The sequence below is a fragment of the Lepidochelys olivacea genome (assembly GCF_965140295.1).
Source record: "Lepidochelys olivacea isolate rLepOli2 genome assembly, chromosome: 4".
In the NCBI taxonomy this organism is placed as follows: Eukaryota; Metazoa; Chordata; order Testudines; family Cheloniidae; genus Lepidochelys; species Lepidochelys olivacea.
The window spans coordinates 117118828-117141533 of NC_140414.1; the positions used below are offsets into that span (position 1 = coordinate 117118828).

General features: G+C 40.0%; 1 long non-coding RNA gene across 1 annotated transcript in view; it reads left to right on the forward strand.

Moving 5' to 3' along the window:
- The first annotated feature begins 9934 nt into the window (after positions 1–9934).
- Positions 9935–22706, forward strand: part of LOC311519704 — a 43726-nt gene continuing 30954 nt past the window's right edge. The window contains exons 1-2 of the long non-coding RNA XR_014711354.1: positions 9935–9993; positions 17528–17619. This is a non-coding gene — a long non-coding RNA (uncharacterized lncRNA). The remainder of the gene's footprint in view (positions 9994–17527; positions 17620–22706) is intronic.

Genomic DNA, 22706 nt, shown 5'->3' on the forward strand with positions numbered 1-22706 from the left:
AATATAGGTATTCAGGTTAAATTGGTTCTCTGCTTGTGAGATTCTGTGGCAGTTTCAAGCATTTTAAACACTTGAATTAACTAATTTCCACAAGAGAGGGTTGCTGGCAGGGCATCATTGGAGAGAGATCCTTGACTCTAGAACTAACCCAAACACGCATCACCAGAGTCAGGATGTCATGATCCTCACAGTATATTGACCCTTCTACCTGTTTCCCCTGGTTTTTCTGAAGGGTGTAGTGTCAGGATCAGAAGGGGCAGTAGAGGCTAAGAGAGCTAATGGCTTGAGAGAGATATTGTGCCAGTTTTGTAAAATGCTGTTTTAATTATTATTCTTTTGGTACATGCACTGATTAATGTATTCTACAAACCAAAATAAAATAATAATAAAATAACAATACAAAGAAAGATCCTTTAAAAACTTTGGCTCAAATTTCACTGGGAGTTCTTGGTGCTTATTCCAAGAATAAACTAAATAAACTTTCAGCGTACTTAATGGAATCAAAGAAATTAGAGGTGGAAAAGACCTTTTAAGAAATCTAGCCCATTCCCCAAGAGGCAGTAAATGATTGTCTCCTACAGATTATTCTCCAGTGCTTTGTCCAATACAGTTTGTACTGATCTGTTTAGCACTAAGAGGTAGCTCCTGCTCTTCCTAGTGCCAGCAGCTTCTCAGTCAATTATAAAGATGGTTGTAGCCATTTCTGAAAGGATATGCCCCTTCATATACAATGCAGCGTGTGCATATGTGTGTGTGCAGTGCTGCAGATGGCATTACTGTTAAGTAGTTCTCACTGAAATTTCACGTTTCCTCCCTTCTATAAAATGTTACTTGAAAGAAATGTACATTACAGTCCTCCTCCCCTTACAAGATGAGAATAATGTGGCTGTTCCTCAGCTGATGTAAACTACCATAGCTCCATTGAAGTCAATGGTATTACGCCAATTTACACCAGCTGAGGATATGTTGGCATGACCATGTGCACAAAGGCGAGACAGGTGGCACAGCTGGCTATATACTAAAACAATAACGTGCCCTTATCTGTACCCATTTTCAATCTCCATCATATCCAGTATCACCGGCGATAAATAATGCAGAGAAGACCATTACAGTGCCCATAATTATGTTCAGGTTAAATCAAGTCAAGCAGTCAGGCCTGCAAGTAAAATGTTATCTTTCTCATTGTTCCTTTTCTTTTGTCTTTTCCTTGATTATTGGTTTTAAACCATCCCGTAGAAGTTTATGTTCATTTGAATACTAGAACACTGACAACAGGATGCCCTGTGATCCTGCTGTGAATGCCATAGGTAAGCATCTACTTTCCTTCTTAACTAAATGAATAGATTATTGTGCCGCAGTCATAGTGCTTTCCAGTTTAACTAACTGGGGAATTATCAAGAAAACTGCAGCAGATAACACAGGCTTGCAATCAGTTCCTGCAGCTGGTGATGAAAGTACAGTATGGTGAATGTTGTAAGAACTGTCGTTCCCAAGTATGATTTTCTAGCGCCTTATCTAGTTCTGTGCTAACTCTAATAAAACAAGGTATTTTCCAAATAGTATCTCAAGGATCTAATTCTGTCTTTTTGTATCCCTGGGCAAAATGTGGTTGCAAGGAAAAAAATTATTTACAAATCTGGCTTCTAGTGCATACAGAAGAAAGTTTGATGCACTCTAAAACACACTCAAGCCTTTCTGTCATCTGATTCCAGCTCACAGCTATTTCATAACGTTGCCAAGGATGTCTGAGCCCTGGGGGAAAAGTGAACGGTTTAGGCCCTTATTGAGACTGCATCAAATTAGTTTCTGTCCTGAGACATTTTGGCACCATAACAAGTCATTTAAATGTTTGCATAATAAATATGTGTTTGTTTCAATAATAGCTTGAGGGTATGTGTTAGTTATGTGACATCTGTAGGATGCTGGGTTTTTCAGAGTCTGAAAATGTGCACTGTCTTGTAAAGCAGAAAATAAAATATTGTTCAAACTGTGATGCTCCCCAAGGTTTTTGTGGCTGAATATTCAAACACATCCAGAAAGCACTGCAGGCAGAGTACAACAAGAATGCTTTAAAGAGGCACAGAGTATATATCGAAATTTTGATACTGCTGGCAATGGCAAAAATGCTTCTCAAAGTGTTCCGTTAAGATTCAGTAAAATAAAATAAAGGAGGCCCCCTGATTTTATTGTCTCATTGTAACTTCAGTTATTTGACTATATCAAGAAACTTAATTGGCATGTTATACACTAAAAGACCGTAATATGTTACCGTAACAATGTGTATTACTGAGATTCTTAATAAGAATTTAAAGGTTTGTGATTTTGATTGACTATGAAAACACTATAGTACTTACTCCTTGTTGCCACCTTCATTTTATTAAATTTTATTTTATTCAGTGATTTGCAGGAACAAAGTAGAAGCATTTATTTTTATACTCGCAGCACTAGGAAATTTGACACTAGTGCAGGTTTATAAGATTTGTTTCCTGATACTATTTTAAATTGCCTTCTTGACTATGAACTACATCCACTGAAATCTCTTGCAGAAGATTTATAATATTAATAACTTCAGGCTATTTTGGGTCATAGTCAGTTTCATGGAGACAGCATTGTATAATCTCTATCTTTTCTCCCCATCCTCTGATAGTCACCCAGTGTTTTAAAGATAAGGCAATTAAAGAACAAAATATTAATTCATACTTTGAGAATGCTTCAGAGGTTACAGCTTTATTTCTGTCTTCTGATTTTCCTGAATTAGAAACAGTATTATCCTTTGTTCACCTGGATTGTGCGAATTATACGATTAAATGGTGGTTTGCATAGTCTGGTCTCAAGTCCACTTCATGCATGGTCAATTGAGGGTCTGTTTCAAGTAGCGACGTCAAACCTGAAAAGTCACCCCTAAATTTTGCAGAAGACTATCAGTAGGTCTTTATGGAACACAGCCCTTACAACTGAAATGTCAATTATTAAATGGAAAATATTTGATATTATAGAAAAGCTTTGCCTATGCTGGAGTACAGTGAAAAACAAGGTAAGACATCTAAACCTTCACTGAAACCATAAATCTTTTATATCAGCTGCATCTTAATATTTCCACACACCAAAAGCTGCAGCCTCTTTAACTGGTATTCTCTCGTCCTTCATCTCGATAAAGTTAATAGTCAGAAATCGTACATGTATAAACGTTGATAAAATCTGATCACTAGGACTGGGCTCTCCAAAAATGACTGAAAGAATTAGTGATGGGTATAATGTGTCTTAACATGATCCTCTTCTACCTCTCATTACCAACATACAGTTTTGCTTCGCAGAAGATATTTTGTCCCATAATTTCCATAGTTTTTACCATTGTTCTTTTTTCCTTTGTACCGGAAATTCAGAAGAAAGGTGTGGTATTGCCTGTGCTGTGTTCCTCTTCTTAGCTTCCAGATAATCCGGGAATATGTGGTAGTCATTTTTATTTACAGTCTCTGCATTGCAATAGAACGTGAAAGCTGATTTATCTCACACACACATTCGAAAGGAGAGCTCTCAGCAGGCACTTGGGAGAGAAAGTTTACATTTCACAAATTAACTGTTCATTTCTTTCCCATTTCAACACCCATGTGCATGGTGGCATTGCAGTGGCTATGATGGATGTCCCCAAATTGGTTGCCATTGAAATTTTAACAGGTCACACGGTGATGAAAATAAAAAGCCTTTTTTTTGGCAATGAAGTAAGCTGTCCTGGTGTGGCAATCATACCAGCAAATGGCTTTGTGCTCATGTCTAGCACAAATCCTAGAAATACTTCTTCAGGACTTTTTTTTTTTTGTCATCTTCACTGTAGAAGTACTGATGTATAGCCTTTAAATCATTGCATCCATGCATCTTTCCTTTTAAAGGCTTTAGAGTTTGGTTGTTTCTTTGCTATAACAGTTGCATTTATACTCATTGATCAGCATTTGACTGTGCTCCCATGACCCTCCCTGCTGGGTCCAGGCAGGAGGATAAAGTTCCTGATTCACATGCAGAAGGGACAAAAGCCTGTCCTGTGAGAGTGGAGGAATAGATTGGGACAAGGCTCCTGGGAAGAGACCGGGACTGACTGGAAAAGAAGACTGGTAGCTGGGGGTATGGAGGGAATGCAAGAGGCTGGCACTGGGAGCTGTGAGGACTGTGATTGGCTGGGCATAGAGACTGGGAGACGAAGCCAGGGAGGGAAGCTAATAGATTGAGGGGAGTCTTATGTTAGATGAGGAGCCAGAGGAGATTGGGAGTGGCTGGGCAAGGAGAATGGAACTGAGAACTCCTGGGATCGGGGAAGGAGATAATGGAGGAAGAGAGACAGATCTGATGAGGAGCTAGGGAGTGGCAGAGAACTGGGATGGCCTGGACAAACAGACCTGGACAAGGTATTTGGGGGGTGCTGGAGAACACTGAGATTGGATAAAGAGCCTTGGGAAGGAATCTGGGACTTGGGGCTAGTGGTGAGACCAGAAGCCAGGGTGAGGGAGAGAGACAGAATGGATGAGGAGCTGGAGGCAAAGGGTGACTGGCACTGGCTAGTGGGAGGGAGACTGAGAGGGGAAGTTGGAAGAGGTGAGACTGGAACTTGCTTTACAAGGAGACTGGGAATGGGAAGAGAAGGCTGAGGAGTGGAGACTGGAATGAGGAGCCCTAGGTGGGGAAGAGACAGGACTGGGACAAGTTGGAGGGGATGAACCAGAAGCGGTCACACACTTTTAGCATAAGGTTTTTTGGTTTTTGGGTTGTTTTTTTTTGTGGGTGTAATATTAACTAGGATAAGAATTGACAACTCTTTATCAACCATCCTCTTGAGGACATACAACAACCACTAACTACATGTGGTAAGAATGATGCTTCCCCAGTAGGTATGATGCTGCATACCTATGCCTTGTGGGAGTTTTTAGCCTAATACTGAAGCATGAGGTATTAGCTGCTGTTGAAGGCCAGAGACTGAACACTAGATAACCCATTGGTCTGAGCCAGAAGAGCAATTCTGATACAGCAGTTCTGTTTTCATTTACAGAAAATGTGATGATGGTAACAATTTAGGTTTATATTTGTGTGACAGTTTAATCTGATTACATTTTGATTCTCAGTCACACAAAGGCCACTTTATGCCAGAGTGGTGTAAAATGGCCTTAGTACACATGAAAATCAAGACCAAATATTCTGGGTTTGAATTACTTGTGTCGCTATCCATTTGTATATTTTTACTCCTGAGTTGGAGGGACCTTTATGACACGTCTGATGAAACAGTTGAGGCAACTGGAAACAGATCTCGAAGGGACTGTTTAATATTTAACCAGAAACAACAACAACTAAGTATCACTTCATTTATGTTCAGTGGGTATAAAACATCCAGGGTGAGAGCCTTACCCCCACTCTGGCACCTTTACATCAGATTATAGGGCCAGAGCAGTGTAAAGAGCTCCTAAAAGGCTCAGCTGCAGCCAAGGGAAGATTTCTGTGGCACAGACACTGAAAAATACAGCATGAAGGGCCTTCCCTGGATCCCACTGCAAGCCCCAGCGTGGGGAACATGCCAGGTGAGGGGCTGGGACACGTGTGTCAGGAGTAGGGCTTCAGCTCAGAACTCTGCAGAGGATCTAGGCAGAGCCGTGGCCTGTGTGTTATATGAAAAAAATATTTCCTTTTGTTTGTTTTAAACCTGCTACCTATTAAATTTCAGTGGGTGACCCTTGGTTCATATGGTGTGCGAATGGGTAAATAACACTTCCTTATTCACTTTCTCCATACCATTCATGATTTTATAGACTTATATCATATCCACCCTTAGTGGTCTCTTTTCCAAGCTAAAAAGTCCCAGTCTTATTAATCTCTCCTCATATGGAAGCTGTTCCATACCCCTAATCATATTTGTTGCCCTTTTCTGAACCTTTTCAAATTCCAATATATCTTTTTTGAGATGGGGCAACCACATCTGCAGTATTCAAGATGTGGAAGTACCATGGATTTATATAGAAGCAATATGATATTTTCTGTCTTATTATCTTTCTTAATGATTCCCAACATAGATTTGGACATAGACAGACTGAGACTTTGAGATCTGCAAAGGGAATTGTGGAAACTCCTAATAGGTAGAAAATTGAAACAACACATGTATTTTGATTTGGACTGGAAATAAAGATCTGGATGAAATTCCCACTGGCTTCAACAGAGCCAAGAAACTACCCCTGATCTTTTTCTAAAGCTCAGACACTAGCATTTTTAGGACTGTTTGTGTATGTCAGAAGTGAGGTTTGCATTTATTTATTCTGTTCTTGCAAAGAAGTCAAAAAATAAACATAACATAACAGGGAATTTCAGTTAACATTTTGCCCTCTTGATGCCAAAGTGATTATTTTAAATGAGAATTGATTAAATTGTATGGAGAATAAGCATATACTGTATGAACAAAATAGAATATGACGTGCACCAAATAGAACACAGAACAATCTGAATAACATTTTATAATGCATACCGTATCTAAGTAAAAAATGAATACAAGTAAAATTTCTTAAATATGTGGCATACATTACCATATGAATGTATAACTATATGACAAATCTGATCACATATTGGAATAAATTAGTACCAGTTGTGTCAATAAAATCCCACTTAGCAATTAAATGAAATACAAACACTATTTCATCTGTAACATTACCAAATACCATGAGCAATTCTCCGAATTCTTTATAACTTTAAAATGAAGAACTGTTATGATAAAATTTTGAAGAGAACAACTCAAGGACAAAGTCAGAATCTAGTTATAAGGCAAATATAACCTTTTATAAAGACAAATACAAGTCCTCCCTAAACCTGATTAAAAGCTAAATAATATTCAATGCATTCCCTGATTACTTTCCTCCTGTAACTGAACAGTTGGCACATCTTTCCATATCTTCATTTTAAGAACATCCAGCCTTAAACAAATGGGAAGGGATAACTGTGTTTTAGATTGTGGTGACCTATTATTTTACAATAATGACATGAATAGCATACCTAAGAATTTGACTGTTTAAAGAATAAGTAAGCAGTTTCAGACAATATGAACTATGTGGTCATGTTTCAGAGTAACAGCCGTGTTAGTCTGTATTCGCAAAAAGAAAAGGAGTACTTGTGGCACCTTAGAGACTAACCAATTTATTTGAGCATGAGCTTTATTTGAGCATGAGCATCCGATGAAGTGAGCTGTAGCTCACGAAAGCTCATGCTCAAATAAATTGGTTAGTCTCTAAGGTGCCACAAGTACTCCTTTTCTTTATGTGGTCATGGTGTCACATTATCATAGATATTAGATGTGGAGAAAGATCAATTTGGTTATTTATTCACCTTCATACCAGAGCAGAATTAAACCATATATTCTCTAGGGTCCTGAGCTTGGAGGTCTGCAATTGTATAGCCCCGCAGACCACAGCCCATGAGTCCGAGTCAGCAGTTGGTGTTTTATGGCAGTGTAGACATGCCCTACATGTTTCAAGCCATGAGGCTTCCTGCATTTTCTGAAAGATTTTTTCTAAGTCTAATACATCTCAATGGAGCTGTGTGAAACTGATGATGACATATTCAGAAAAATTACTGCAAAATTTATCAGTAATTTATTTCACATGAATTCACACCCATAAACTGGACATTTTTCACACGGAAGCATGTTCCCACATTATGCAGGATGTCAGATCAGATGATCAGAATTGTCCTGTCTGGCCTTAAAATCTATGGGATCTATGAAAAATTGTAAATGTGAATTTTCAACCTGCAGTGACAGGAGGAACAAGAAGGGGACATGATTATGGTGGCTCCCTCAGTGGCACTGAGCATACATTTAAGAATCTGGAACTTCTGTGTTCTACTCCCATCTCTGCCACTTAACTTACTAATACTTTGCTTTAATATATCACTTTGGAACAACTATTAGTTATGCCTCCCAACCCTTCTATGAGCTACATTATTATTATTGCTGCTTCCCCACACCTTTTCCAGATGAAGCTCAGAGAGGTGAAGGGTTTGTCCAATATCACACAGGAGGAACATGTAAGAGCCAGGACTAGAAACCTATTAACTTTTAGTCTCAAGCCTAATCTCTCTGACCATAGCAAAACACTTGGCTTTTTTTTGTTTCAGCAGTAGTACCCGTCCCAACTCACCAATTGCAAATGGGTACCCACCTTATTGCTCACTGGCTTAATACATTTAATTGATTAGTATTCTCACACCTTGATTTATTAAGGTAAAAACAGAGGTATGAACCATTTGTCAGAATTGTGATATAAGTGTAAGGACACCAAATGAGGAAGGAAACTCGGGTAGCAAGAATGCAGCAGCTTTCAGCAGAATACTACAATATGCATGTGTTGTAACCAGAAACACATGATGTGTGTGGAATCTGTTGCACCAGCTGGTGCATTAACTCAGATGATTAACAAGCTTCTGATAAGCTCTTTTCTCTTCCCTGATTTTATGGCCTCAGACTAGAGTGGATCCAAATTTTTTCATGAAATTTTTTTCCCCATCAGAAAATACAGAAAATGACATTTTTCAATTTTCTGATCCGGAGTAGCAAAACAAAATGTGCTCGTAAGTTAACATTTCAAAATGAAAAATGTCATTTCATTTTCAAATATTGATTCATAATAACATTTTTCAATGTCATTTTGAAATAAAAAATGCTGTTCCATTTCACTTTATTATTATTATTGAAAATGTCACAAGTTTTCATCTCAACTTTACCAATTAGAAACTTTTTAGAATTTTTCATATCACAAAAAAATTGCTATGTTGACTTTTCCACAATTTGGAATGGAAGTAATTTTGCAATGTCAAAATTTCTTGTAAATGGAAAATTCATTTTTGAACGTATTTCCATTAGACATTAGGAGAAATGCTACGTGACACACATTTTGGTCAATTGACCACAAAAGTAAGCTGCCCCTAATGTCACTAGGCCTCCTCCTATTAGCCACAGCCACATGTGATGAGTTTGCAAATACAGCTGTGAGGCTGGAGAAGTAATGAAAAGGAGCCTTAAAAGAGATCAGAAATTTTGGAATAAACAAAATTAATTTCATACTGGAAAAATGCACACGAGTGAAAAAATCTGAAAATTTGATATCTAAAGAAAGAGTGAAATGGACACAATGTAATGTTGAAAAAGACCTAGAGGTTAGAGTGGATAGCAAATCAGACCTGGGTTTACAATTGTATGGCAATAACATGGCCATTATATCAAAGAGAAGGGAGATAATAGTTTGAATGCAACCACACCTGCCTTCAGGGCACCTCATTACAAGTAAAATATTATTGACAAGCTTTCCATGCAAGAAAACTAGTTTCTACATTTATCTTAAAAGACCTTTACTTCCTAAACTCAGGCATTATACATCTTTTCAGTAATATTCCAAAAAAATTGATAACTATTGAGAAGTGATCCTGGTAACTAATTAAGGCTGACAGCCTGGATCTTAAACCTTTCTAGAACTCCAGATAATTTGAATGTTTGACAAAAAAGAACATATTGGCAATGGCATTTCTTCAGTCAAACACATCTTTGTAATTTCTTTGCAATGGCACATCACATCTCATTATATACTATTACTGTACGTGTTGATGTAACCATAGTAATGATTAATTTAATTCTTGTAATCTCTACCACACATAGTTCCAAAAAATGTTCAAACATTTCGTAGTTACAGCAATTTCTTCACAAAATGGGTTCCGCTTTGGAATTTCATGATGCTAAGATTCTGCAGTATAGTTGCTTTGCACATTGAGCAAAGAGAATTGTGTGCATGTTTCACTACTAATTTACTGCTTTACTAATTTACTAATTTACTGCTAATCAATTTGAGTCAGGTACTTTTCATAGTGCACACTCCACATGATTTCCTGGCATTCATCAATTTAATATATACTCACTACTTTTTAAAGCTATACCATGGCAACTCTCGTGGGGACCCAAGAGCAAAGACCCCAAGAAGTACAATGGTAAGTGATAAATTAGATTAATTTTAAGCAAGAGTATAATGTAGTTGTAATCTCTATAAATCATCCAGTGCTAAAAGCACAAAGGAGAATTTTAACACATCCTTCAAAGTGGTATACTTGTAGTGTTGCCCAAACCTGTAATTTTCCTTTATTATGCAGGTAGCTGAAGTATCAGATGTTTCAGCTCAACTGGGCTCTGCTCAGATATTAAACAGAATAAAATATTTTTACATTACATGCAAAATTTGAAATGCCAACATATTTAGCATGTCCTAGAGGAAATTTCAGTTCAGTAGCATTTGTGTTAAAGAGGGTAGTAACTCTGTAATAGGATGCTAACAGTGAGCCTCTAAAGGGTAGAATACTGGACAACCTCCGTACTTTTGAAATTGCATGTGGACTCGCAGAGTTTGTAAAACTAGTGTAAGTTTACAAACCTCTGTTTATTTTTATTTAAGCCCAAAGGCCAAAATTCTTAAACTTGGTTCCTAAAGATAAGCACTTGAATTCTTCTTCTTCCCCATATCCCCAAAACTGGGGTCTGGTCATCGTGCAAGCATCCACAGTCTTTGTCTGTCTAACATGGTACTAAGGTCCAGCTGCTTCCAGCTGCTTGCATATTCTTTGATGCAATCCATCCATCACTTCCTCGGGGTCTCTTTCCTACCACCCACTCCTGCCATGTTACCACCAGGTCCCCTTCATTCATTCTCTGTATGTGTCTGAATCAGAAAAGTAATGCTTCCCAGATTTTATTAGCCACATCACAGACTTTACCTTTCATCCTACTACTTTCACTTAGAAATCTGTCTCTTTGTGTAACTCCTCTTACTGTGCAAAGAGATCTCATCTCGAACACCTGTAAGCATTGAACCTGCCATGCTCTCATTGTCCATGCTTCTGCACCATACGGCCCGGCAGGGTGTACCATTGTTCTATACAGTTGGCTATCTCAGTGGCACATGCTTGTCATACACAATCCCTGAGATGTTATTTGACGCTTAAAACACTTAAATTAGTGGCCTGATTTTAACAGATGCTGAGCATTCACTGCTCTGGCTATTCCCACCTGAACTTTTGCTTGTCCTCATTTGTTGGCAATTAATTAGAAGACAAAACAAATCCATAAACTATGAATTTTCTATAGTATATGATATAGTATTTGATACAAGCATAGAACAACGTGTCATTCTCCACCAAAGTCTGTTGATAATTCATTACAGTGGCATTCTTATGCTCAGCTTCAGAGAAATGGCCTTCAAGATATAAATTCTCAGAGTGGCTCAAAAAGTGGCTTGTGGATAGAGCTGAAAAAACATAATAAACCAGTGTTATTTTAGCCTTTGTCCAGCTCACTAGGCAAGAAGGAGTGGTCTGAATCCATCACAAAATGACATTATAAATCTGTATGCCTTGCAAGGTAATGACATGAAAAATAAGCCCGAACAAGGTGCAGATGCACTATTTGTAAGCCTCAGAGGAAAGGTTAATGCAAGTTAAATATTGACATGTCAGCAATAAGGATCACAGCAATTATATATTGGCATGAATGCCATCTGCAGTTTAATTACTATGTGACACTGACAGGTCAACATGGTAGACTGACAGCTGAAGACATTTGCCTTTTAGGGATTATCCAAACACTTTGGAGCCAATTCGAATTTCAATTACACCAGTACAATCCCACAGTTAACTCCACTGACTTCAGTGGATTTATTTCACATTTTCAGGGGCACTCTCACCACTGGCCTTTTGTCTTTCTCTGGTTTTATATTGTAATATATGTCCACTGATACCAGTGAGATGAATAACTAGATTTCATTATATGTACATTTACATTTGCTTTATTTATTTATACAAATCTCTGCTCCAATTAAAAACTGCAATGGACATATTTAGATGCTATTGGTAGCAGTTTGAAAGACAAATGAAAAGAAATTTGACTCTCAGATCCTACCACACTCAATGTGTTTTTGTTAATCTCTGTAATAAGTGTAACCTTTTAAGCTTTCAATTTTGGCCATTTTTCTGTTTCTAAATTATTCATTAAGCTATGCTGTTTTCTACAATTATACTAATTATAGGTGAAACTCACCCCTATGCAGAGGGCCAGCACAAAGCCCATGCACCACTTAGGCTCCACTCTAGTTCTCAATTTAAGGATTGCGTAGGTTTTAACTGTGGGCCTTGTGCTGGCCTTCTGCACACAGGCAAATTTCACTCACCCCCACGAACATGATACAGTTCTGTGGTGACCTAGAATCCTATTTTCGACATCTCCAACGCAAAGAATATTTCCAACAGACCTCTGAACAACATACTAACCCACAGAGACCTTCCTACCAAGACTGCAAAAAGAAGGATTCTGGGTGGACTCCTCCTGAAGGTAGAAACAACAGACTGGACTTCTACATAGAGTGCTTCGGCAGACATGCACGGGCTGAAATTATGGAAAAGGAGCATCACTTGCCCCATAACCTCAGCCATGCAGAACACAATGCCATCCACAGCCTCAGAAACAACTCTCATATCATAATCAAAAAGGCTGACCAAGGAGGTGCTGTTGTCATCATGAATAGGTCAGAATATGAACAGAATATGCACAAGTCCATGGGGCCGGACAAGTTGCATCCGAGAGTGCTGAAGAAATTGGTGGCTGTGATTGCAGAGCCATTGGCCATTATCTTTGAAAACTCGTGGCGAACGGGGGAAGTCCCGGATGACTGGAAAAAGGCTAATGTAGTGCCAATCTTTAAAAAAGGGAAGAAGGAAGATCCTGGGAACTACAGGCCAGTCAGCCTCACCTCAGTCCCTGGAAAAATCATGGAGCAGGTCCTCAAAGAATCAATCCTGAAGCACTTGCATGAGAGGAAAGTGATCAGGAACAGCCAGCATGGATTCACCAAGGGAAGGTCATGCCTGACGAATCTAATCGCCTTTTATGATGAGATTACTGGTACTGTGGATGAAGGGAAAGCAGTGGATGTATTGTTTCTTGACTTTAGCGAAGCTTTTGACACGGTCTCCCACAGTATTCTTGTCAGCAAGTTAAGGAAGTATGGGCTGGATGAATGCACTATAAGGTGGGTAGAAAGCTGGCTAGATTGTTGGGCTCAACGGGTAGTGACCAATGGCTCCATGTCTAGTTGGCAGCCGGTGTCAAGAGGAGTGCCCCAGGGGTCGGTCCTGGGCCCAGTTTTGTTCAATATCTTCATAAATGATGGTGTAGATTGCACTCTCAGCAAATTTGCAGATGATACTAAACTGGGAGGAGTGGTAGATACGCTGGAGGGGAGGGATAGGATACAGAAGGACCTAGACAAATTGGAGGATTGTGCCAAAAGAAATCTGATGAGGTTCAATAAGGATAAGTGCAGGGTCCTGCACTTAGGACGGAAGAATCCAATGCACAGCTACAGACTAGGGGCCGAATGGCTAGGCAGCAGTTCTGCGGAAAAGGACCTAGAGGTGACAGTGGATGAGAAGCTGGATATGAGTCAGCAGTGTGCCCTTGTTGCCAAGAAGGCCAATGGCATTTTGGGATGTATAAGTAGGGGCATAGCGAGCAGATCGAGGGACGTGATCGTTCCCCTCTATTCGACATTGGTGAGGCCTTATCTGGAGTACTGTGTCCAGTTTTGGGCCCCACACTACAAGAAGGATGTGGATAAATTGGAGAGAGTCCAGCGAAGGGCAACAAAAATGATTAGGGGTCTAGAACACATGACTTATGAGGAGAGACTGAGGGAGCTGGGATTGTTTAGTCTGCAGAAGAGAAGAATGAGGGGGGATTTGATAGCTGCTTTCAACTACCTGAAAGGGGGTTCCAAAGAGGATAGCTCTAGCCTGTTCTCAATGGTAGCAGATGACAGAACGAGGAGTAATGGTCTCAAGTTGCAGTGGGGGAGGTTTAGATTGGATATTAGGAAAAACTTTTTCACTAGGAGGGTAGTGAAACACTGGAATGCGTTACCTAGGGAGGTGGTAGAATCTCCTTCCTTAGAGGTTTTTAAGGTCAGGCTTGACAAAGCCCTGTCTGGGATGATTTAACTGGGAATTGGTCCTGCTTCGAGCAGGGGGTTGGACTAGATGACCTTCTGGGGTCCCTTCCGACCCTGATATTCTATGATTCTATGATTCTATAAGAGGTTGCTAGGCAGCTCTCCAACACCACCTTCTACAAGCCATTACTCTCTGATCCCACTGAAGGTTACCAAAAGAAACTACACCATCTGCTCAAGAAACTCTCTGAAAAAGCACAAGAACAAATCCACACAGACACACCCCTGGAACCCTGACCAGGGGTATTCTATCTGCTACACAAGATCCATAAACCTGGGAATCCTGGACGCCCCATCACCTCAGGCATTGGCACCCTGACAGCAGGATTGTCTGGCTATGTAGACTCCCTCCTCAGGCCCTATGCTACCAGCACTCCCAGCTTCGAGACACCACTGACTTCTTGAGGAAACTACAGTCCATCGGCGATCTTCCTGAAAACACCATCCTAGCCATTATGGATGTAGAAGTCCTCTACACCAACATTCCACGCAAAGATAGACTTCAAGCCATCAGAAACAGGATCCCTGATAATGTCACGGCAAACCTGGTGGCTGAACTTTGTGACTTTGTCCTCACCCATAATTATTTCACATTTGGGGACAATGTATACTTTCAAATCAGCGGCATTGCTATGGGTACCCGCATGGCCCCACAGTATGCCAACATTTTTATGGCTGACTTAGAACAACGCTTCCTCAGCTCTCATCCCTTAATGCCCCTACTCTATTTGCGCTATATTGATGACATCTTCATCATCTGGACCCATGGAAAAGAAGCCCTTCAGGAATTCCACCATGATTTCAACAATTTCCATCCCACCATCAACCTCAGCCTGGACCACTCCAAACAACAGATCCACTTCCTGGACACTACAGTGCTAATAAGTGATGGTCACATAAACACCACCCTATACCGGAAACCTACTGACCACTATGCCTACCTACCTGCCTTTCATCCAGACCACACCACACGATTCATTGTCTACAACCAAGCTCTACGATACAACCGCATTTGCTCCAACCCCTCAGACAGAGACAAACACCTACAAGATCTCTATCAAGCATTCTTACAACTACAGTACCTACCTGCTGAAGTGAAGAAACAGATTGATGGAGCCAGAAGAGTACCCAGAAGTTACCTACTACAGGACAGGCCCAACAAAGAAAATCAGAGAACACCACTAGCCATCACCTTCAGCCCGCAACTAAAACCTCTCCAACGCATCATCAAGGATCTACAACCTATCCTGAACGATGACCCATCACTCTCACAGATCTTGGGAGGCAGGCCAGTCCTTGTTTACAGACAGCTCCCCAACCTGGAGCAGATACTCACCAGCAACCACACACCACACAACAGAACCACTAACCCTGGAACCTATCCTTGCAACAAAGCCCGTTGCCAACTGTGTCCACATATCTATTCAGGGGACACCATCATAGGGCCTAATCACATCAGCCACACTATCAGAGGCTCATTCAGCTGCACATCTACCAATGTGATATATACCATCATGTGCCAGCAATGCCCTTCTGCCATGTACATTGGCCAAACTGGACAGTCTCTACATAAAAGAATAAATGGACACAAATCAGATGTCAAGAATTATAACATTCAAAAACCAGTCGGAGAACACTTCAGTCTCTTTGGTCACTCGATTACAGACCTAAAAATGGCAATTCTTCAACAAAAAAAAACTTCAAAACAGACTCCAACAAGAGACTGCTGAATTGGAATTAATTTGCAAACTGGATACAATTAACTTAGGCTTGAATAAAGACTGGGAGTGGATGGGTCATTACACAAAGTAAAACTATTTCCCCATGTTTATTCCCCCCCTCCCAACTGTTCCTCAGACGTTCTTATCAACTGCTGGAAATGGCCCACCTTGATTATCACTACAAAAGGCTTTCCCCCGTTCTCCCCCCACTCTCCTGCTGGTAATAGCTCACCTTACCTGATCACTCTTGTTACAGTGTGTATGGTAACACCCATTGTTTCATGTTCTCTGTGTATATAAATCTCCCCACGGTATTTTTCACTGAATGCATCCGATGAAGTGAGCTGTAGCTCATGAAAGCTTGTGCTCAGATAAATTTGTTAATCTCTAAGGTGTCACAAGTACTCGTTTTCTTTTTGTGGATACAGACCTAACATGGCTGCTACTCTGAAAGCTATAAATATTCAGGCAGTAGGAGTTTCAAATTAGCAATTGGCCTAATTCAGCTTCCATCGAAATCAATGGAAAAGTTCCAGTTTAATTCAATGGGAGCAAATTTAGGCCAATAGTGAGTGCTTTTGAAATACCCACTCTATATCTTCTCCTTTTCCTCTTTCAGTTTCTAACAAGAACTATGGACCTAATCCAAAGCCCTTTGGAATCAATGGAAAGACTCCAGTTGACTTTGATGGGATTCCATTGGGGAGCGGGGGAGGAGCAATAATGTTGTATGATGGGTAGCAGCTAATCCTTCTGGTTAATTCTAATGGACCTGGGGTTTTTTTGATTTAGTGAAATAAGATGAAGTTCACCTCACGATTTACTTTTAACTTTCTACTTAAAAATGACCTTCAAGACTATAGCTAAGAGATTAAACTATTTCAGTTGTCAGATACAGTTAAGATTCCTTACCACCAATTCTTCAGTTGGGTTTTATAGGCCAGTAGGATCATCAATTGTTAAGACACAGTTGACACACTCTGGGACTCAGAAAAGGTAATGTTTTATTTAATTTACACATAAATAGACATTTTCTTTTTTTAAAAAAAAATTGAAATCCATTTCAGTCTCAAGGTATACAGTTTGCCTGTAAAATATTTTAACCTGAAGCTTTGAGTTGTTGAGTAAGAATCACATACATCATACTCTATTTTTATCCCATTCCAACAAATTGAAACAGATCTTATACTTTCTCAAGACTTTTAAAATAAGAATCTTGCAACAATTCATACAATCCTATAAATGACTTACAAGACTGTTTTCACAATAATATTTTAAAATAAATGTAATATTTCATCCCAAAATATAAATAAGCCTGAACAAAATCCCTAGATACAAACACCTCTAAACTTTGGAGAAATTTGTAACTGGGTCTAAACTGTGCTGCTGATGACTATCCCTACCCAAAATGAATCATGATCAATTAATCAGCAGAAGAAAGTAAATGTACACGAAGTTACACAGTCTTTCCACTGGCATTCAGTTCCAAAACCAGAGCACAATCATGACAATACAATCTGATCTGAGCAACAGGCAACAAGATATTGTACTGCTTCTGAAGCATCTGAATAGGGAGACTGAATTACAACCTCCCTCCCAAGAGTGCTGCTCTGGGAAGGCAGAAAACTGCACAGGAATCTTACACAGTAGTGTTTTAACTAGTGCTGTATACAAAGGTAATATAATAACCCATCTCTTTCTTGATGCTCCTGTTCATGTATTCATGGATCTCATTAGCCCATTTTGTCACAGAATCACAACAGGAGTTCAGAGTCTTTTGGTTATCCACCAGACAACCAGAGTCCTTCTCAGTCTTTGCATTCCATGATACGATTACATATCCGGTAAGTATAGTCTACATCTTTTATTGTTTAAAGTATGACCTTGCATTTGGACGCAATAAAATATCCAAATAAATTTGGACGCAATAAAATACCCTGTAATTCAGATTGTTCTATATCAGTGGCCCGTTCTTGCATATATTGTTGTTACACATACACAGACAGTTGAACAGTGAAGACTGTAAAGTAAAAGGGTCTTGTGAGGTGCAAGAACAAGGTCTCCAGAAATTGGGCTAGTTTCCTATTCATTTTGATGGGAGCTCCTGCATGCATTGTCGGTCTTGTATTGTGTGGTATTCTGAGTGTCACACAAATTTCAGCTGTAGTAAAAAGTCCTATGTTTGCAAGAATGTTGATGGGATGAACTCTAAGAGTCCTCTAATCAGATAACAATGAATTAATCAGTCTTAGTATTAGGTGATATTTCTACTGAACCCAACACAACAAAAATATCATTTGATTTAAAATAAAGGGATCTGTAAACTTATTGGAATTAAATGGGATGGGTTGCATTTTAATTCTAATGTTTTCTCAATCCGAGTGCACAAATCCAATTTGTGTAGAGAAAAAAATGTAAACAAATTATGGCGCATATTTCAAGGACAAGAACTTTGAAAGGCTTGACCAATCTCAATTATGTTGTTAATTCCTGAGTGTCTACATATGAAAAAATAACAACAGCATCCACAGAGTTTGGCAACTGTGACAGTGATTCTGCACCTGGCATTGCACATGCCCTGAATAACAAAGAAGCAGAAAAGTAGAACTCTTCTCTTTTTCTGAAGCATTGTACTCTGGTGTACCAGTGATGATATATGCCACCCCCAACCTTCTCAGGAAAAAAGGATGAAAGGATAATACATCAGTAATTAAAGTATCTTTCACAAGACAATAGTGCAAATAGGTTTTGCATCCAAAAAAGGTTTGGGCAAAGATCACTAACCTCAAATGGCTGTGCACAATTTAAATAGCCCTCTCTCAATCTTCTTTAGTTTAACCAGGGGTTAAACCCTGTTTGACCTGTGCAATATTGTTTAAAGAGTGGGTAGATATTTGCCACTTTACAGTTATAGGATTAATAACATTTTCCAAACCCACTTAATTGCATTGACACACAGACAAAGTGTGACTTTCTGCAGCCTTTACATTTTTAATGCCAAGAGCATTCAACATATTTCTTTAGGTCAGTATGAAATTCTACCTTTCCCAAACTTCCAAAATTGATAGATTGCACTTATACATCTATAGAAACAACTATATTCTATAAATGTAAATCCTCAGCTGAGCTAACAGGCTGGTGTGCATATTGTCTCTTTGGAGAGAGTGGACTTGCTAATTTCAGTGAGTGTCCAGTGACGAGGGCTGGATACTGCAGAGGATACTCTTCCAGAGTGTTCAGGAACTGGGCTGCACCAAACGTTACCTGCAAGGCAAAGTAAGGGGTGGCAGAGTTCTAAGGAGTTTATTTGACTGCCTAACAAACTGGGGTGGTAAGGAGTTGTCACTCAGTTTAGCACCAGCAAATTTCTCTTTTGCTAAGGCAGAGGGGTAACAAGGTGACCTACAGTTTTGGATGCCCCAAGATAGTGTCACAGTGGCATAGTTGGCAGGACACTCACAGATTGCTAATTAGCTAAGGTTTGCACTTCCAGCAATGGTAAAATAGATTTTTAAGTGATTCACAAGCGAGAAGGTAGGAAACAGCCAATGAAAGTTTACAGTTTTGTTATTTTCTGTTCGTTTATTTCGGATAAAGGAAATAGGAAAAAAAAGAAGCCTATAAAGTTGAGTAATCAACAAAAAAGGCAGGCTGAGCAAAGAAACAGATGTTGAGCTCACCAAGAAGCAGTTAGAAGAGCTGTGTGCACAGTGAGGTCTGTCATCAGCTGATCAGAAGAATTTAGAGCTAGTGGCCATGAGGCAGTGTGCAACACCTGCTCCAAACTGGGGATCAGAAATTGTCCTACATGTCATGCAGGAAACCAAGCAGATGATTCCCCAGATGATCCCGCAGAGGCAGTGGCAAAGGTAAGAGGTCCAGAGCTGTGGAAACTGGAGTGGAAAAGGCTGGCGGGGAGGAGAGAGGATCGGAGCTGGAAGCCATGTGTCAGACCAAGAGGCAGAGCTTGAGCAACAGAAGCTTGTTGACCAGGACAAAAGCAGGCAGCTCAAAACAGAAGAAGAGGATCAAGTCATTCCCACAGGACCCAGGTGGAAGGACATAAGGGTGTGCTTGATCAGGGGCCAGATGGTGAACAGATGTGGGTCTGATGAACCCCAGGGCTCAGCCTGTAGCCTGAGTCATTGACTCATTATGGACACTAACGGTTGTTCTGACCTTCTGACCGTGGAATGGGAAATTTTTGCTTGATGTGCAAGTTGTTTCAGCAATGATGTAACAAGGTTGAGTCCAAGGGCTCAGGTACAAGCCCACCATAACCAGACTGAGTGGTCGAAGGTGAAAACGCTCCCCAGGGAAACTGAGTCAGTGCTGTGTGTGTCTGTGGCACAGCTAGAAAGTGCTGTCACCCAGGATCTGCAAGGAGCTGGTACAGCTAGGTAAATAGCTGTGGGCCAGTACTTCACTGAGAGCAGGGAAGACTCAGAGGGATAAGAGATCTGGTTTCACATCTTCAGGGGTGACAGAATCCTGTGCTTGTCTGAGTAAGGGAAATTAGGTGATATGTGTCATAAGGTGATATGTGTCAGCAGTCCCCTGGAATGAGGGGAACTCTGGGTGGTAAACGGTTGGGTTTCACACCTTTGGGGATGATAGATCATAGGGAAATGGTTTGAGTGTCTGATAATTAAGAATTCAGATAGGATGGATTTGGGGAGAAGCCCAGAGGGGTGTGAAGCAACTTCTGGGGGAAGTTTGGATATTATTGGCTCCATATCAGCAGTGGACTATGCCCCTAGAGACCCAGAAGCTGTTGCTCTAATACAGAGGCTGATGGACTGGGAAAAGACCTATTCACTATTTTTATCTGAGTAGGTTTTCCAGTGCACATTTGAGGTGGGAGAGTTAGTGCTGTGTTACAGTAAAAAGGCACAAAATGCAAAACTCATGGAAGGGACCTTATGAGGTTGTGGAAAGAGGAAATGAGGCTATGTACAGCATACTGAGACCCCACAGCATGGTTGCCCCACAGACTGTGCATATAAATAGACTCAAAGCCTATCACAATAGCGAAGTCATTGTGAATATGATTTGTGCTGAGGGAGAGTCTGAAACAACACCTCATTGATCTGATGGCTGAATGCCAGGATGGCTCATCACTTGAGAACACTGAGATATGTAAAAAGTTAACACAGACTGACAGGGCAGAAACTTTAACTGTGCTGCAAAGTCATGAGCAGGTATTCTCTAGCATGCCAGGGATGATTCATTAGATGCTCCATAGGATCGACACTGAGGGATGCCAGCTGGCCCCAGCAGGCCACACCAAACCACTGGCAAAGTGCAGAAGCAAATTTGTAAAGAAATACAGAGTATGTTGGATATGGATATAATTAAAGAGTCTGACAGCTCCTGGACCTCACTTGTTAAGCTGGTTCCTAAAAAAGATAAGACTGTAAGGTTTCATGTTGACTACAGAAAACTTAATGCTGTCACAGTTCCTTATGCACATCCTATACCCAGACCTGATGACATGTTATATACTTCAGGCAAAGTGAAATACCTGACCAGGAAAGACCTAGTTAAAAGTTATTGGGAGATTCTTTGGACAGCCATGCACAGAAGAAATCTGCTTTTATTCCTGATATGCCTCCTGTCTTCCTTCTGGTATGACCAGACAATAGAATAAGAGCTTTATGCTTTTTCACAGTTGTGAGTGAGCAGAAGAAAAGTCTATATAGTACAACTGTATAAAATTAAATAGGGAGACTTTTTAGGACTATTGCTATCCACTGAATTAATAAAAACTTGAAACTGTTTTATTTTAGGAGATATCAGTTTTCCCTTGGATGTTCCTAGTAAACCTGACAATTCAAACAATTTATGGTTCTTCTGAACTGTACCAGCATGTACAGAGATGATACTTCACAAAGGCATGCATCACTACATATCTTTTAAATCTTCTGGAGCACATCTTCAAGGAATCAATTTTATAAACTACGACCTCGATCTTGCAGACACTTATGCATGTGTTTAGCTTTACACACTGTGAGAAGTCCCACTGAAGGCAACAGAACTACTCACAGGGTGTAAAGTTAAGCATGTGCGTGTTGCAGGATTGGGACATATGCAGTTATATGGGTTTGCATAGTGAAGGTAGAATTACTATTGGATTCCTTGCTGATGTTAAGCTCCTACAAACAAGTGTTGAAGAATAAAGCTTTCTACAATCTCTGGTTGGCTAGGAGACTCCATCCCATCCTGGCAGATCTGGCCTCAGAAATACATTGCTTTATCACCCTAGGCTGGGCAACATAAATGAAATATTCTAGGAGCATTAAGTCTTTAGCTCTTAAGAAATTTCAACTCAGTACAGAACACTGCAGCATATCTCCTAAGCAGCACTGGGCTACCATGAGCACATCAAATCTGTCCTCTGCTCTCTTCACTGGTGTCACACAGAATATCAAATCAAATTCTGGTTCTCTGTTTTTATCTCCAAGGAATTCAGTGGTCTGGGCTCAGGTAGCTAAAATATCACCTGAAACTCTGGGATGAGCATTGTGATTGACAATTTTACTCCTCAAGTACAAAGGAGTGGTCAGCCATGAGGGTAAAGCTTGTCTATAAAGCAGACAGAGCTTTCTCAAGTTTGCTCTAAGGCAGTGGAATAAATCCGACAGGATATAAGCACCATCTCAAATCTCACCACTTTCTGTTCCAAGTGCCAGGTGCACTTTTTTGCACCTTCAATAATAAACATATAGAACATAGGAGACATTGAATATAGAAATAAAAATAATTTATAAAATACTTCACATAATTTTTGCTTTGGAGAGAAAAAAGTGTTCTTCACGTTGATTAATGCACTTTTGGGAGGTGCTCAGATATTATGGTCATGAGTTTAGTCTAAGAACCCTGAATAGGTTAGGATATACTGGGATAAGTGCCTAAGTCACTTTTTGGAATA